Below are 18,823 nucleotides of genomic sequence, written 5' to 3' on the forward strand. Positions count from 1 at the left end.
GATCTTGCTGCTTTGGGATCTGGCTGGAGGGTAGCCCAGAATATGGTTATTGATCTTTCTGGTAGAAGTCTACTCTCATGGGGTAAGCAAGCTGTAACATGGGGGAGGGCAGGGGAAACCAAAGGCCCAAGCTAGGGGGAGCTTTCCTGCAGGGGACCCTAGGCAGAGCAGTTTTTCCTTCCCAGCAGGTGTCACTGTGGAATTACTAAAATGGAAAGAAGAAAAGGAGCTGTGTTGTAGTGAGCTGAACCCCATGTAAAAGACCTTGAACTAAAATTGCACACAGGCTACACAGCAATAATTTGGAGGAACTGGAAAAAAAACAAAACAAAACAACAACACTATCTCTGCTGACTCCAATGCTGTGATGCTGCAGTGACGGTTGTCTTTAAACTCTTTTGTTCAGCTGTAGTTTCAAGGTTTGAGAAGCAGAACTATTATCCACCCAACTATTCAAAGGATAGACATCTACATTTCACAGTGTCAGTAGCAACATAAATTTGTTGTTCTACTTGCTGACTGTTTGGATAGACATTTTTGTTTGTTTTTTAATTGGGAGGTAACAATGTCATGGAAGAACTTGGGAATCTGAAAAGCTGGCTTGAGAGCCCCACTTCTCCATCCCTATGTGGATGTTACTTTATATAATTTACATAATTTAGAGCTTTGCAGCTCAGTTCCATTACAGGGTAATCAAGAAGGTTAAATAAAATAATAGTCAAGAAAGCACCTTGAATGGTTAGTTAAATCTGAATCCAGACGCATCACTGAAATAGTGGTTAGATTTCATTATTATCTGAATATTTTAATTTCATTTTGAACAGATTATGTTCATACATTATTACCTATGTGTAAATTATAACCTTTAGGACAATAACCTGCTTATCTCCTGCGGGCCCCAATACCCACTGACCATCTCTGTTCAGATTCCTGCTAGGACTCAAAAGCAAAGTCATTATCTCTATGATCCAATATCACTTTCTGTTTTCTTTATTCCATTTGATGCTAATGTTCCCTTTCCCCTGAAGCTTGAAGAGTTGGGATCACCTCAAATTCTCTTTTGTTATCATCTTCAATATCCAAACAGATCCCTGACCTGGTAATCTCATCTTCAAATGTTGCATGTCTCTTTTGTCTGCCTGATGCTGTCTCATCACTTGTTGGCTCCTGAATATGCTGGGGTATTCCCTAAACACCAAGTCCAGGGCCCACCCTAGATCCGCATCATTGATATTGAGGGTGATGGGGTAGGATGGCATGGCTTTAACATACACTCTGGATTCTGTTGGGAATTATCACATATGTTTCTCACTTCAAGTCAGTTAGTTATACCTTTAAATTCCTCATACCCTTCGCTGATGGAGTGCTCTTCTTAAAGCCATATTTTAATTTTGTTCCTTCCCTGCTGCACATCTTTGTGATTTCCATTTTGTAAAGAATAGAATTAACTTCATAGTCAAGTGGTGTTATCACATAGCAAAGCATCAGTCACCTGATATGGGTTTACTCACAACAGATACCTCTCGGGGGTTGCCTGGGTCACAACCATGGTGCCTTCTCTAGGGACTGTCCTGATAAATAGAAGGACCACTGGCACTGACCCTTGTCCATAGTTGAATGCAGTCTTCTGATCCAATGTATGCAGATGCTATTTTCAAAGAATATGGGATGTGAAATGGAGAGACATTAAGATTTGAAGTCATGGACACTGAGTCCCATGCATGATAACACCTACCCTTAAGAACTCTCGATGCTTATTTCACTTAGCATAATGTTCTCCAGATCCACCCATGCTGTTGCAAAGGGTGGGAGCCCCTTCTTTCTTTCTGCTGCGTAGTATTCCATTGTGTAAATGTATCATAATTTTTTATAAGCCAGGCAGTGAAAGACAAATACCAAATGATGTCACCTATAAGTGGAACCTAATCAACAAAACAAATAAGCAAGCAAAATACAACCAGAGACACAAATAAAGAGCAAACTGACAGTAACCAGAGGGGAAGTGGGAGGGGAGAATCAGGAGAAAATGGGGAAGGGTCATCAAAGAACATGTATAAAGGACACATGGACAAAACCAAAGGGAGGTAGGATCAAGGGTGGGAAGTGGGGATGGCTTGGGTGCAGAGGAGTGGTGGAGGGAAAATGGAGACAAATGTACTTGAACAACAATAAAAAATGTGAAAAAAAAAAGTAATTTCGATGCTGAGGGTCTCAGACAAAGCCCAGTTCTGCCCATCTTGAGCCTTAGCTGCTCAGGTCTACCCCATGATAGGATAGTCAGGTTTTGTTTTGTTTTGTTTTGTTTCCTTTGTATTCAAGTCACCTACACAATCTTTCTTGTTAGCAAATGGCAGAGCATAATCTGATAAAATATTAGAGATTCAGTCTGTTTATGATATAGTTCCAATACCTAATTCATGTTATTTCTCACAATACCCTGAGAAATTTCTTCTTTAGAACAAGTGATTCTCCTAATTAATTTCAACCTTTTCTACATGGAATTTCCTCTCCTCTCTGTTTTTTCAGTCTCTCAAAGCCCTGATGTCCCAGACCCTTTCTGAAAGTTCCTCAGTCTTCAATGACATCTCCTTCCCACAAGTTGCTATAAACCATTCACTGAATGGTTATCACATATGGGTTTCTATTGCCATGCATATATTTTCTTACTTGTACTTAGTTCATTATCTCTGCAACCTGCTTGGAAGCAGAGAACACATTTTGAATTTGTTTTGTAATGCTTTTCTGTTAAATGCTTAAGGCTTAAATCTTCCTCTACTATTCTTATTCCTAAGTTATCATTGTTTAAGTGTTTCTCCCCTACTATACATGTTTTATAAATATTTATTAAATGAATGAAGGAAGTACATACCTGCTTATGCTTATAATTAAAGGGAACTCAGGAGTGTAATATTTATTTTTCCAAAAAATGCTTCCAATTATCCATTCCCTCTTCAGTTCACATGTAGAGGGAAATGCAAAATTTCCTTTCTAGAATGTCCGCTTTGTAATTGCTCCTGTCAGGATGATTAATGAATAGTGGTTTGTGACCAGGAACTTCTATGGTGACCTGGTGGTCAGCAGAGGCCACCTTGTCTCAGATATTTGTATCCTTGCATGAGGTTTTTTAAAAACGAATTATGGCTATGGAAAATGACTAAGATTGCATTATGGAAACATTTGCATACCGATTCCCAGAGCCTTTTGGTAGTTAATTGCATCCAGGCGGGTGGCCTGATTTGCTTATCAGGTCCTCCTGACTGGGAGTTTGGATGGTCCCTCCAGGCTGGAGCCAGGCCAGTACCTTGGGACAAATTTCTTTTCTTCCTCATGGCTGTCTCTTGCGTGGGCCATATCAGGCTGAAGACTTCCCACTGGTCTTACAGGGCAAATGTTGGCTGTGAAGGGAGATTTTGAGGGGCTCCAAAGGATGATGGGGAACAGAGGTTTCCCATTTCTCTGGCATGAACTTAGGTTCCAGTCACTTGAGGGTTTTTAACCTTGACAATTACATCCCCCATGCTGCTGGTCCGAGTTTACTTGTTTGTCTTCTTCTGAGACCCCAAAGTTACTCTTGGCTACAATTGCTCAGCTCACTTGATGGAGAGTAGTGCCTCTTCCCTGAGGAGGAAAATTGTAATATCTTGGAGACAAGGAGGGAAGGCTTTATGTTCCTTGAGCAGAGAAGTGTGGCCTTGAACTGTGACGTTGGTAGGCTGTGCTCCCTAGAAAGCCACAGGGTTGCCTTCTGTTGTTGTGGCTGTTCTTCTCTTCCAGTTGGTAGTGTGCTGGCACTAATGTGCCAATATTAGTGTGCTGGTGTACATAAATCAGTATTATACATGGCCAAATAATTTGCTCACGTGACCCTCACAGCAACCATACAAGGCAGGAACTCTATTAGTCCCATTTCGTAGTGGCAGAAACTGAGGCACAGGCAAGTTAAGTAATTTTTCCAAAGTTGCATAGTTCCTGTTTTTTATAGTAAGTGTTCTTATAAGAAAAATAAGAACTATTATTAGAATAAAAAGTGTACTTCTATAAATACTCATACTAATTAACTCTTTCCCAGTAACTATATATTTTAGTAACCAGTTTACCAATAGGGTAGGTGATAGCCTTCTACTTGATCATTTAACAAGTATCTATTGACATGTAGCCCTGTTATACAAGCTGAAATTAAAAAAAAAAAAACGTAAGTGCTTACAGTACAGTTTAGGAGAAAAGAACATTTTCTCTGTGTCTTGTTATTTATGTCTCTGGCTGTGGATTTACCTGCAGCTAGAGATAATTAGCAGATGTAGGTAGACACTCTTGCCAGTATTGGGTTGGGTGGTATGGCATAGTATCTAAGGAGAACAGTCCTCAGTTTGCCCGTTTGTTGGGAGGTGAATGGCTCCATTGCCCACTAGCAGGGTGACCTTGGCTATTCATTACACCTCTGTGCCTTAATCATCTCCTCTGTAGAGTGGCAGTAATCTTAATTCCTAATTCTTTGGGGTTGCTGCATGGATTAGAAGAATTCTCACATTCTTAGAATAGTGCTGGACCCACAACTGGTGTGAATTTAGGAGACCCTACTTCCCCTCCTATAACTCTTCTAATTCTCACCTTCCTCCCAGAGCATTTCCCACAGGATGGACTGGATGTTCCGCAGGTGGGTTCTGAAAACAGTATATGTTGTTCCCCATAGACTGCACATTCCCGTCACACACGTTTATTCCGGACCTACTGTGTGGCAAGCACACAGGTGTAGCAGTGTATAGGACAGGCAATTTCTTTCCCTGCCCGAATTTACAGTCTAACGGGAGTGGTATTTCGTTATTAAACAACTACTTTCACCCGCCGATAAGTATTGAAATTTAAAAAATCGTAAGGAAATGTTCAGCGGGCTTCACCTCATAAGCAGGGTTTAATTCGGGGCAAAGAAAGGCTTCCAGAGGGAGTCACAGTGAAGCTAAGACGGAAGGAGAAGCAGGAGTTAGAAGAGTTAGCACCTGGAGCAGATCTGAGATAAGTGTCTAAAAAGAGGGGATAGAAATCAGGAATCCTGGACTCTGGAAAGACTGGGCACACAGAAAGGCGGCACCGTGCAGCACAACCAGAGCACCGCCCGCGGTGCACCGCTACTTTGGCGGAGGCGCGCTCGGGGTTGGAGGGCTCGGTGAGTGCTCTGCTCTGTTCTTTTTCCTTGAGCACTTTGATCTTATGGAGTCCTCTGGATCCTCCCAACAGTGCTGATTTATGACTGTCTTAAACCCGAGGAAAACGCGAGATGAAATAAATTGTCCTGCTCACTAAGTTTGTGGAGGACCTGCGGGGATTTGCATTCAGGTAGTAGTGCAGAAAACCGCACTCTGGGTGATCATCCACCAGCTTTACTCTTAAGAGACGCTTGACACAGATCACAGAGATTGGGAGGGTGTCTGTATACAATGTGATCAGACATGGGGACTTTACCGGACTCTGGGAAGCAAAACCAATCCCTCTTTCTGGGGTGGAGGGAAATGGCAAATTGAGGAAAACTGAAATATATGCAATGATTTTTTAAGCATATTTTAATCACCGGAAGTGGTCTCCCTAATACAAAGACATAAAATACATTAACAAGGACAGTACTATTGCACTGATCACCCCACCCTCACTAAAATAAAACAAAGTACCAAAAACTAGGAGAAGTATTTTTTTGTGGCTACCTTTTAGTGGAATTTTTTAAAAATTATTTTATTGTTGTTCAATTGCAGTTATCTGCATTTTCTCCCACCCCTCTACCCCACCCCAGCCAAACCCGCCTCCCTCCCCTGCTTCCACACTCCCCCTTGGTTTAGTCCATGTGCCCTTTATAGTAGTTCCTGAAAATCCTTCTCCCCACTGTCCCTTCCCCCCTCCCCTCTGGCTATTGTTAGATTGTTCTTAACTTCAATGTCTCTGGTTATATTTTGTTTGCTTTTTTCTTTTGTTGATTATGTTCCAGTGAAAGGTGAGATCATATGGTATTTGTCCCTCACCACCTGGCTTATTTCACTTAGCATAATGCTCTCCAGTTCCATCCATATTGTTGCAAAGGGTAGGAGCTCCTTCTTTCTCTCTGCTGCATAAAATTCCATTGTGTAAATGTATCATAGCTTTTTAATTCACTCATTTACTAATGGGCACTTAGGTTGCTTCCAGAACTTGGCTATTGTAAACTCTGATGCTATGAACATTGGGGTGCATAGGTCCTTTTGGATTTGTGTTTCAGGGTTCTTAGGGTATAATCCCAGCAGTGGAATTGCTGTGTCAAAAGGCAGTTCCATTTTCAGTTTTCTGAGGAAATTCCATACTGTTTTCCACAATGGCCTCATCAGTCTGCAATCCCACCAACAATGTACTAGGGTTCCCTTTTCTCCGCATCCTCTCCAACATTTCTTTGTTGATTTGTTTATGTTGGGCACTCTGACTGGAGTGAAACGGTACCTCATTATGGTTTTAATTTGCATGTCTCTGATGGCTAGTGATGCTGAGCATCTTTTCATATGTCTCCAGGCCCTCTGTATGCCTTCCTTGGAGAAGTATCTGTTCAAGTCCTTTGCCAATTTTTTAATTTGGTTGTTTGTCTTCCTGGAGTGGAGTCATGTGAGTTCTTTATATATTTTGGAGATCAGGCCGTTGTCTGAGGTATCCTTGGCAAATATGTTTTCCCATACTGTTGGTTCTCTTTTAATTTTAATGCTGTTTTCTTTAGCCATGCGGAAGCTTTTTATTTTGATGAGGTCCCATTTATTTATTCTTTCCTTTGTCTCCCTTGCTTTAGGGGACGTGCCTGTGAGGATGTTGCTGTGTAGAATGTCTGAGATTTTCCTGCCAAAGTTTTCCTCTAGGACTTTCATGGTGTTACAACTTATACTTAAGTCTTTTACCACCTTGAATTTATTTTTGTGTAGGGTGTAAGTTGGTGATCGAGTTTCATTTTTTTGCATGTGGCTGTCCAGATCTCCCAACACCATTTGTTGAAGAGGCCATTTTTGCTCCATTTTATGCTCCTGCCTCCTTTGGCAAATATTAATTGACCATAAAAACGTGGGTTTATTTCTGGACTCTCTGTTCTGTTCCATTGGCGTATGTGCCTGTTTTTATGCCAGTACCAGGCTGTTTGAATTACAGTGGCCTTGTAATACAGTTTGATATCAGGTATTGTGATCCCTCCTGCTTTGTTCTTTTTTTCTCTAAATTGCTGCAGCTATTCGGGGTCGTTTATGGCTCCATATAAATTTCTGAAATGCTTGTTCTATATTTGTGAAATATGTCATAGGTACTTTAATAGGGATTGCATTGAATCTGTAAATCGCTTTGGGTAGTATGGCCATTTTGATGATGTTAATTCTTCCAATCCATGAGCATGGTGCATGCTCCATTTGTTTGTGTCTTCCTTAATTTCTTTCTTCACTGTTGTGTAGTTTTCTGAGTACAGGTCTTTTACCTCCTTTGTTAGGTTGATTCCTAGGTACTTTATTTTTCTTGGTGGTATATCAAATCGGATTTTTTCCCTGATTTCTGTTTCTGCTGTTTCATTGTTGGTATACAGGAATGCCTTTGATTTCTTAGTATTCACTTTGTATCCAGCTGTTTTGCCAAATTCATTTATTAGGTCAAGTAGTTTTTTGGTGGAGTGTATAGGATTTTCCATGTACACTATCATGTCATCTGCAAACAGTGACAGTTTCATTTCCTTCTTTCCAATTTGGAAGCCTTTTATTTCTTTTTCTTGTCTGATTGCTGTGGCTAGGACTTCCAGTACTATGTTGAATAGGAGTGGTGAGAGAGAGCATGCTTGTCTTGTTCCTGATCTTAGTGGGAAAGTTCTAAGTTTTTGTCCATTGAATATGATGTTGGCTGTAGGTCTCTCATATATGGCCTTTATTATGTTGAGGAATGCTCCCTTTATTCCCACTTTGCTGAGTGTTTTTATCAGAAATGGGTGCTGTATCTTATCAAATGCTTTTTCCGCATCTATTGATATGATCATGTGATTTTTGTCTTTGCTGTTGTTGATGTGATGTATTATGTTTATTGATTTGCGAATATTGTACCATCCTTGCATCCCTGGGATGAATCCCACTTGGTCATGCTTTATGATCTTTTTAATGTATCGTTGGATGAGGTTAGCCAACATTTTGTTCAGAATTTTAGCATCTATGTTAATCAGGGATATTGGCCTGAAGTTTTCTTTCTTCGTTGTGTCTTTATCTGGTTTTGGGATTAGGATGATGTTGGCTTCAAAAAAGGAGTTTGGGAGTCTTCCATCTTCTTCAATTTTTTGAAATAATCTGTGGAGGATGGGGGTTAGCTCCCCCTTAAATGCTCTGTAGAATTCTCCTGTGAAACCATCTGGTCCAGGACTTTTATGTGGGAAGCTTTTTCATTACTGTTTCAATTTCATCAGCTGTTATTGGTCTGTTCAGGTTTTGTGCTTCTTCTTCAATGAATTTTGGAAGGTTATATTTTTCTAGAAATTTGTCCATTTCATCTAAGTTTTCAAATTTTTTGGTATACAGTTCTTTGTAGTAATTTCTTACAATCCTTTGTGTTTCTGTGGTATCTGTTGCAATCTCTCTTCTTTTATTTCTGATTGTGTTTATTTGGGTCCACTCTCTTTTTTTCTTGATGAGCCTGTTTGAGGGCTTGTCAATTTTGTTTATCTTTTAAAAAAACCAGCTCCTGGATTCGTTGATCCATACAATTGTGCTTTTATTCTCTATGTCATTTAATTTTTCTCTGATCTTGGTTATTTCCTTTTTTATATTTGCTCTGGGTTGTCTTTGTTGTTGTTCCTCAAGTTCTTGTAGTTGTATAGTTAGGTGGTTTATTTGAGCTGTTTCTATTATTTTTAGGTAGGCCTGTATTGCTATAAACTTCCCTCTGAGGACTGCCTTTCCTGTGTCCCTTAATGAAATTTTTCATCATTACTTTTTCAAACAGGTTTTCTATCCTTTGCTCTTCCTCTTTTCCTTCTGGTATCCCTGTTGTGAGTTCATTTTTGTTTGTTTCCAGACACTTTTTGATTTCTTCTCTAATCACAATTTTCACCTATTCATTGTTTAATAGCATGCTGTTCAATCTCCATGTTTTTTAGTGTTTGAGGTTTTTTTCCTTGAGATTTGTTTCTAGTTTCAGTCCCTTATGGTCAGATAAAATGCTTGATATGATTTCAATTTTCTTTAATTCATTGAGGCTTGCTTTGTGTCCTATCATGTGGTCTATCTTTGAAAATGTTCCATGTGCATTTGAAAAGAATGTGTATTCTGCTTCCTTGGGATGAAAGGCTCTACATATATAAGTTAAGTCCACTTCATCCAAGGCCTTGTTCAATGCCACGATATCTTTGTTGATATTTTGTTTAGAATATCTGTCCATCTTTGACAGTGGGGTATTAAAATCCCCTACTGTAACTGTGTTGCTGTCAATATCTTTCTTGAAGTCCTCCAAGATTTTCATTATGTATTTGGGTGCTCCTATGTTGGATGCATATATATTTACAATGTTTATGTCTTCTTGGTGGATTCTACCTTTGAGTATTATGATGTGACCATCTGAGTCTCTCTTTATGGCCCTTTTTTTGAAGTCTATTTTGACTGATATAAGTACTGCTACCCCTGCTTTTTTTTCCTGTCCATTTGCTTGGAAAATTTGTTTCCAGCCCTTCACTTTCAGTCTTTGTAGGTCTTCTGTCCTGAGGTGGGTCTCTTGGAGGCAGCATATGCGTGGGTCATGCTTTCTTATCCATTCAGCTATTCTATGTCTTTTGATTGGAGCACTTAATCCATTTACATTTAAGGTTATTATTGATAGGTATTTATTCATTGCCGATTCTTTGTACCTGTGTTCTTCCCTCTTTCTCCGTTTTCCTTCCTTTCCTTACAGAAGCCCCTTTAGCATCTCTTGCAGAGCTGGTTTGTTGGAGGTATATTCTTTTAGACTTCTTTTGTCTGGGAAACTCCTTATTTGGCCTTCTATCTTGATTGAGAGCCTTGCTGGGTAAAGTAGTCTTGGTTGGAGGCCTCTGGTTCTCATTACTTGGAATATTTTTTGCCATTCTCTTCTGGCTTGGAGCGTTTCCATTAAGAAGTCAGTTGCTAACCTTATCAGGGCTCCCTTATATGTTAATTCCTTTTTTTCCCTTGGTGCCTTTAAGATTCTTTCTTTGTCTTGGAATTTTGCCATTTTAATTATGATGTGTCTTGCAGTGGGCCTTTTTGAGTTCCTTTGATTGGAACTCTCTGTGATTCCTGGATTTGTGTGACTTTTTCTCTTATCAAATTATGGAAATTTTCCATCATTACTTTTTCAAACAGGTTTTCTATCCCTTGCTCTTCCTCTTCTCTTTCTGGTATCCCTAGTATGTGGATATTATTCTGTTTCATGTTGTCCTGCATTTCCCTTAATCCCTCTTCATTCTTTCTGAGCCTCTTTTCCTTTTTCTTGCTCATTCTGGGTGTTTTTTTCTACCTTGTCCTCCAGTTCGCTGATCCGATCCTCTGCTTCATCAAGTCTGCTTTTCATTCCTTCTACTATGTTCTTCAATTCAGAAATTGTATTCTTCATTTCCTCTTGGCTCTTGTTGATAGTTTCTATTTCCTTTTTCATGTTGATGTAGATTGCAGTGAGTTCCTTGTAGTTTCCCTGTATTTTTTGGTAATTCTGTGTGAGCTCATGAAGCTTCCTCATAACCAATTCCTTGAACTCATTATCTGATAGTTGACTTGCCTCTTTTTCATTTAGCATTTTTTCTGAGACTTCCCCCTTTCCTTTCATTTGGGGATTGTTTCTTTGTCTTCGCATTGTTTGTGAGACTCTTCCTATCAGCCTCTGCTTATTAAGTTTCTCTGTTCTGACCCCCTTGGTTTTTGGTAAACTTCTGTGGTAGAATACCTGTGAGATTTAGTGTACAGTCTCCTTTATGTCCCGATCTTATTGATCTTGGTCTGTGGTTTCTGTTGGCTTTGTCTATGTTTGGTTTTTGGTTCTTGTAGGGTCTTTCTTTGGTGGTTTTTCCCACCAGCTGGTTATCTGAGGGTTAGTCTGTCCCCCACCTCTTGTCTTCTGTTGTGCAGGTGTGGGCAGGTTGTGTTAGAGCTGGTTCTTCCATGTGTACAAGATTTTGAGGCTTTTTCTTCCTCTTGTTCAGTTGTTTGTTCTTAGTAATTTCTTCACTATTTATTTGTATTTTCAGATAGTTCCTGGGTTGACTTAGTGTGGCTTTCCCTCCCTCCTTCACCTTCTTTTCTTCTTATCTGTTGGTGTTTCCTTTGTTGGTGGGCTTCCTGTTCCAGGAGGAATCCTGGCGTTTCCAGCTTCTACCACTCTTTTTTTATGGTAGGCCTCTTCCGGGCTGTGGCTGTGTGTGTGTGCATGCAGAGCTTTCCTTGATTCACACTCTCCATCGGGCCTGTGGTCTCAGTTCCCTCTGAGAGGAGGTGCAGACACTCCCCAGTGGGTGCGCACACTCCTGGTCGCTGGGCACCCTCCCCTGGTTGGTGTCTCTAGTCTCAGCTCCCTCAGAGATGAGGTACAGGAGCTCCCTGGTGGATGGGCTCACTCCCCATTCACTGGGCATACTCCCTGGTCGCTGGATGCACTCCTGGTTGCTGGGCACCCTCCCCCAGTTGGTGCCTGTAGTCTCAGCTCCCTCCAAGATGAGATGCACACAGTCCCCTGACAGGTGGCAGGGTGAAGAGGAGACTGGAGCTGTTGCTGCAGGGGAATTTCTGAAAGTGTCCCAGAGGGTCTTTTTCTTTTTGGGAAAAATCCTCCTGCTCACTCCTGTGGCTCCCTCAGTACAAGGAAGGGCCTGGCCTCTCACACAGCCCACCTCTCCAGCTAGGCCGGGGGCTGTCAGGGTCAGGATCTCACCGGCCCAACTTTCAACTCTCCTCAGCCAGCGCCCCTGGTCTCCTGGGTTTACCACTTCCTCTTTATTCCCCTCCCTGTGACTTTAAGCAACCAGGTCTCTCACAGTGTTGCTTGGGCCTTGTTTGGCAGGGGAGGGGGCCATTAACCAGGCTCTCTCCCAGGAGTCCTGCCGCACGCCCAGCACTGGCGGGCTTGGGGCTGCAGCTGCCCTGCCCCCGCCAGGGACCTTTTTGTCCTGAAGCAATCCCTTTACCTTCTGTTTTCTCAGTGTCCTCTGTACTTTTTGGTCTCCTATCTTCATAAACGCTGGGCTGCTTTTGGCTGTTTGCTTTGTTTCTCAGTAGAATGTGTAGGTGTTTCACCCAGGTGCAGGGGGAAGTTAACTCCGCTCCCACCTATCTCGCCGCCATCTCCTCTTTTAGTGGAATTTTTTAATTCAGTGAAAAAAATTGTTTATTACCTTTATCTGTTTGGAAAGTTTTTCTTGTGCTATGGTCTGAGTTCTTGTTCTTCAGAAATTCAAACCAGAAAATTGTAGCTGTCTGGTGCCCAATTTCATGAGAATGCTCAATTTTTTTTCTGGACATATAAATGCTATATTATGAAGGTGCTACTTTTTTGGAATTTAAATGCAAAGTATTCATTTGAATTTCAGAGTTGAGATATTATGCTATATCGTTAATAGAGTTGGCTGATCCCCCCCCCCCCCCGCCCATGTCCTGGAGAAATAATATATTAAGACATGTTCAAGGAATGTGATTTTTTAAAGAAAAGAAATAGCCATTCACATGTTTGTTTTATATATTTTCATGCCATGGAGATGAAAGAAGAAGAAAATGTATATATTACAGGGTTTAAAGCATTTCAATGAGAAAAGCCTTTCACCAGGCAAGACTAAATGGACTCCTAATATTGACAGATTTTTAAACTGGAATTGTGGATGCTTTGTTTAATTAAGTTGTTGCAAAAGGCAAATTTCTCTTTAGGATTTGATGTATAGTATTTACAACAATACATGTGACATGGAATGGCAACTAATATGGTGAATGGGTGTCTGTGTGTGAAAAGAAAGACAGTAAGTACAAGAAAACTTGCAACAGGATGGATCAAAAAGCAATATATATGTTTTATATAGCATTATATTTAACTTAGAATTGCCAGTAATTTACCCTGTAAATTAGTCAATTTTTGGAAAATATTTATTAAAAATATTTTCAAACATACAAACATAATGAACACTAGAATAACCTCCCATGTGTCCATTCTCTGGATTCCATGGATATCACCATTCTTCTAATCTCCTTCCATCTATTCCCAGCCCCACATTTTATTTAGAGTATTTTAAAACAAATTCCTGAAGTATTATTTAAACAGTGGATCCTGTCTATCTATTAGATAAAATACCCCTCTTTTAGAAATAAACCTCAATGCCGTTATCAGAAAAATTAACAATAGTTCCTTAGTATCATGTGATACCCCTATATCCAACTGTCCCCAATTAGCTGTAAAATGTCTTTCTACAACTGATTTGTTTGAATCAGGATCCAAATGAGATGCATATACTGAGTGTATTTCATTATTATATCTCTTAAGTGTCTTTTAAAATATAGTTTTCCCTCTCTTTCCTGCCTCCCTACTACTTCCATTTCATTTTTTTTCCTTCCTGCCATTAATTTGTTGAAGAAAGTGGTTAATTTGTCCTGTAGATTCATCATTCTGGATTTGACTGTTTGAATATTCCAGTGCTATTTGGCACCTAGCTGCTGATGTGTCTAAGACTTGATTAAATTATGATCACCAGCAAGAAAACCCCAGAGGTTTTTGTTTTTGTTTGAATAAATCTCTCTCAAGAAAAACCACCTGGTGGCAGTGTTAGGCAAAACATTTCCTTCTTGGGCGAGTCTCCACTTTGTTACTGACCTTGCCCCTCCTCTATCTTCAGTTCTCTGCATTTTTCTGGTGCCTGTCAACCACAGCAATGCCTGCACATGCAAAATGAATAGTGTCAGGCCAGCTGGTAGTCCCTCTTTCCAGAGTCCACTCTGCCTATAGGGAGGATGGCCAACAAGATCTGCATAGCCTGGTTTGCCTGCCTCATCATAAAACTCACCAGCTATCCTCCTGATTAGTTAACTCAAAAGTATTTAAAAAATTTTTGTTGTTGTTTGTCCTTTTATTTATTGAAGACTAAAGGTTTTCAATTTGAGTTAATAGAAGCCATAAGATATTAAGGATGCTTCAGCCAACTTGATAGAAAATGATCGTACCCCAAGATTTTTATTTCAACCATGACCCCTTTATTCAACTCTCCCTTCCTACTTTCCCCACAGAATAGAACAATTAAATGCCTGTTTCACCTTTAGTTAGTAAGACAGTTTCAGGGAAACAAGCAGTGATCATTTTTTCATCGTAGTATTAGGTAACTCCTGGGTGGGTCAGCTACATCTTTTCAAAATTGCTTCTTCTCTGGACACCTAGAATAGTGACAGGCACAGCCCAGTCAAATACCATCTGGCCAGATGGGATATTGACTGGGATAGTGGGGGTGGGTGGGGTAGGGGTGAGCAATTGGGAAAAAGGCAGGACAACTGTAACTGAACACCAATAAATAAAAAAACATTATAGCATAGAGCAGTATTTGAACTGTTGTAAAATTAGCAAATGAGAAAGTAATTCACTAATATGTAACTAGTGTACACTCAAGCTCTAAACAGGAAATTTGCAATTTATTTTTTAGATAAAATTTGGTAAGAGGTATTTTACATGGAGTATTTCCTTTTTAGTATTTTAAAATTAAGCCATCATCCAAAGCAAATACCTTTAATTCTAAAGAGTTTCAGACTGTTCCTGTGATCCTAATTTCTGTCTGTGTCTTTCTGGCTGTAGTCATTGTGCACTGAAGCCCCTTTGCTGATGAGGGTAGCTCATTAAAGTAATTTATTTTCTTAACAGTTTTGAGTATATTATTTAGATGGTTTAAACTGATTTTATGGAAATTACTGAAAAGCATGTTTAAACCCAGAACTACGTCACCATAAAAAGAAAAAGGAGGAAGAAGAAAAACACCCTATTCAACATTCAAAAAACCATAATTTATGGCTATAAAACTCATGTCCTCCTCCAAAAATTATTGGATATTAAGCTGATATAACATGTACAAAATCATTTAAAACATTTCCTGGAGTGAAAAAAAATTCATCATATGGTTCTGTCACATTTTGAGTCTAAACTAATTTATTTGCTGATATACCAATGATGAGAAGAAAACAGGAACACTTAAGGAATTAATGATATAGTGCCATAAGAACTCTGCCAACCACTTAAAAATGAGCCAAAATATTAAAGAGATAAAATGTTTATACACATTCAGAATTTTAATGAAGTTTTTTTTTTGATATGTTAAATGCCAAATTCATCTGTACTTAAGCAGATCATATAAGTTTTAAAAAGAATTTGAGGAATAGGTATAAATTCAGATTTAAAAGTTCATAGTTACAGAATTTTAGTAAAAATGTATTCCTCAACTGAACAGGTAAAATCCTTAAATATAATTCAGTTTGTGTGCAACGAAAAAGAAAAATTAAGAAATTTTATGGTTAGCTGAGAAAAATGGAGGTGTTTTTCCATAGATTACCCTCCCCACCCCACCATTTAGTTGCTGGATAATTCTCATTTCTATGTTGTAATTTCCAGTTTATCCTAAATTTAGATGCTGGATTTGAGCCACCCTAATTAAACTGTGAAGTTCTTTTGTAGTGAACGCTGATGCTTCCGAAATTAATTTCAAGTTTTACATTAGCAGTATATGTCACCTTCCTGGTTTTTCTTCGCTTTGTAAATTTATCTAGAAATGGTGTCATGCAAATAATATTTGAGTGGCAAACTTTTACTATTTTTTTGCCCAGACTATTTTTGAAAAAAATATATATCATTATAGACTTCCTTCTGTGCTATAAATTTAATTTGCTTCTTTCAAAACTTTCCCACTGTAAAGTGCCTCTGTTCTTTCTGCAGGAAGTTTCAGTCTTTATATTATAAATGAAGAAAGTGAGATAAAATGCTATTGCCTAAGGCTACCTGGAACAAACAAGTACAGTATCTTTCCGTTATTACACAAAATTCATGTCTTCTCTTGACACACAGCTGTTAGATATAATGGGATTTTCACCAAGGGAATAGAAAGTGAGAATCAAACACAAAAATTTCAACACAAACCAACCCACACGATAAGGCTGAAGGTTTCGGTGGTGGCTCAGGGGTACCTGCATCTTCAAAGTCTTCCTGGGAGCTTGCCCCCAACCCCAGAGATTGCACCCAGGAGTTGTGTGGAACCAATAGTTCATGTCCTGAGCCAGTGTATAGACCCCTCCCAACTGCCAAGTACCTTGGAAAGCACCAGGTTGTAGCCTTTGGGCTGTGATTATGGCAGACCAAGCAAGTTTGCTCTGATTACATAATGTAGCAGGGAATACAAGAGGCAGTAACAGTCTCATAAGAAGGTTGCAGAACATTTTTAACAAAACCCAAAGTCCTACATTTGTTGGAAGGGCAGTTTGAAAGTAATTTTCAAGGGACTCTGATTTGTCCTTTAACTTCCATTTCCAGAATGTCATTTTACTAGAAGAACTCTTTATGATTGTTCTAAGGTATTGGTAGTGAAGACTGTCCTTCCAAATTACCTTTTAAAGGCAGAAACACATGAAATACTCAGTGTGTTTGCCCCAGGGCTTTCGGGTCAAGAAGCAAAAAGTAAACATACTGCTAGCTAGTTGGCCTCAAAAGTGTTTCTCAACCCTGGCTAAACATTAGAGTAACCCTTCAGGGAGTTTGAAATAAACAATGCCTAGGTCCCACTCTAAACCAAATAAATTATTTTTGGGGGTGGGGGCAAACACACGAATATGTTTTGAATGCTTTCCTGCTGATTTTACCTGCACTCAGAGTGCTGAGCAGAGCAGCAGTTCCAAAACTGGATGTTGTCAACAGCCCATGGGGGCTCTATGGATCTTCAGAAATGTTGCAAAAAGTCTAAATACTAGTTTTAATATTCTTTGTTTAAATCAAAGTAATTATTTTACAAAGTCATCTTAGAGGGCAGAGCAAGAAGAAGGAATGCAATGAGAGGTAAAATAAATTACACAACAGAAGGATGGTCTAAGTAAGCAGGAGCACTGGTCTGGTGGGTTGAGTATTTTCTGTGTGGGTCTAAGTAATAAAGGAAGAAACATTTTAAAAGTGGGGTTTTAAAAAATAGAAGTCATGACAAATTTAATACACAGGAATTCTTTATTTCAATTGGCCTGGTTCTATGACAGAAATATTATATTTTAGCTACTAGATCATATACCATTATAATATTGTTAAATTAACATTATGAATATCACCTAAGAAATTGTTCATACTTGAGCTAAGTTTCTAACATACGGTTACACTTTGAAATGGAAGAAGCTATTTCCAGGTCTAGTTGCTACTTTAAAACAGTAGTTCTCAAACTTTCATGAAAGAGACTGATCTGTAAGGCTTGTTTTGTAAATCAGATTGCTGGGACCCATTCCCAGAGTTTCTGACTTACTAGTTAATATCAGGGGGACCCAGGAATTAGCATTTCGAACAATTTCACAAATGACACTGGTCTGGGGCTCACACTTTGAGAACCACTGGTCTAAAGCATTTCGTGTGTTCATTTTACATAATATTTGCCTTGTCCCATATTCTCCAGAAACAGACCCTGAGACCAAAGCTTACATGCTAATACTTTATTAGGGTATGCAGTTCTAGGAAGCTTGTATAACAGAAAAAAGAAATAGGAAGTAGGGAAGGAGGACAACCCTCCCCCCCAAAAAAAAAACCCCTGAGGGTGTGTACTCTTGAGATTCTAAGCTAGCCCTTGTGTGATAACAAGCTCATCTTATTGCCTAAGGAGAGAAGGGAAGAAGACTGTGCCGCAAGTTCTCTGTCATCTCTCACCTCCAATTTATTACTGCTACCCCAAAGGATAGTTTCCCATCATCTCAGTCATGTCTCCTTTCTGTCCAGTTAGCCTCTGGACAAGCCAGAGGGCAGGTGTGGCAGCTGGCAGCTTACTAAAGATCTTAGCTGTATAGGCTCCATTATTCAGCCATTGCTGGGGTGACTCAATCAGACAGAAAAGCTAAGATGTATAGCAACACATAAATTGACACTAGTAAATGATCAGTGCTTCAAATTATTTGCTGTGGAAGAACATTTTTAAAATTTCCAGTGGTTTATGGACTGCTATTCTACTTACTGTGTACTGTGTCAGGGTAGCATGCACTCTACCACATTGACTCCAAGTATGAGATCAGGAACTCCCAGATAAATCTAAACCCTGTTCAAGCAGAGGGGTCCACTGATCACACACTTGGATGTTGTGGAAATGCCAAATTTATGTATATTTTCTTAATGCTTGTTCTTAACTTCCTGTCCTTTTCTTCTCATGAATTGGAAACAATGAACAGACCAGGCTATCTACAGAGCACTCTTTGAGTAGCACGAGTTTAGATTATTTTTGACCACATTCTACACTTATGACTTTGTCTCTCTCTTTATTGTGAATTCTATATGTCATACAAAGCAGAAATATCTCAGAGACTTAGCAAAATCAGAACAGTGTACAAGGTAGAGCTAATAAATAAATGATTTTTAAAGTTAAAAACCTTAGGACATGTCCCCACCAGAGTACAATATTATTTATTATGATATTTGCATCTAAAATGTTGAAATTATTTATCATTTCTAACTGTATGGAAGTCTAATGAGAAGCCAGCATAGAGAGCATATACAGGTTCTGTACCCATTGCATAGATTGTCTAATGCAATCTTCCCTCTGGCCCCCAGTATTTCAGTCCCTCTAACCCAAGAAATACATTCACATCCTTTTCAGAACCCACAACAGTCTCATTCCATTAGTATGTCT

Source organism: Desmodus rotundus, chromosome 5 (genome assembly GCF_022682495.2).
Source record: "Desmodus rotundus isolate HL8 chromosome 5, HLdesRot8A.1, whole genome shotgun sequence".
NCBI lineage: Eukaryota > Metazoa > Chordata > Mammalia > Chiroptera > Phyllostomidae > Desmodus > Desmodus rotundus.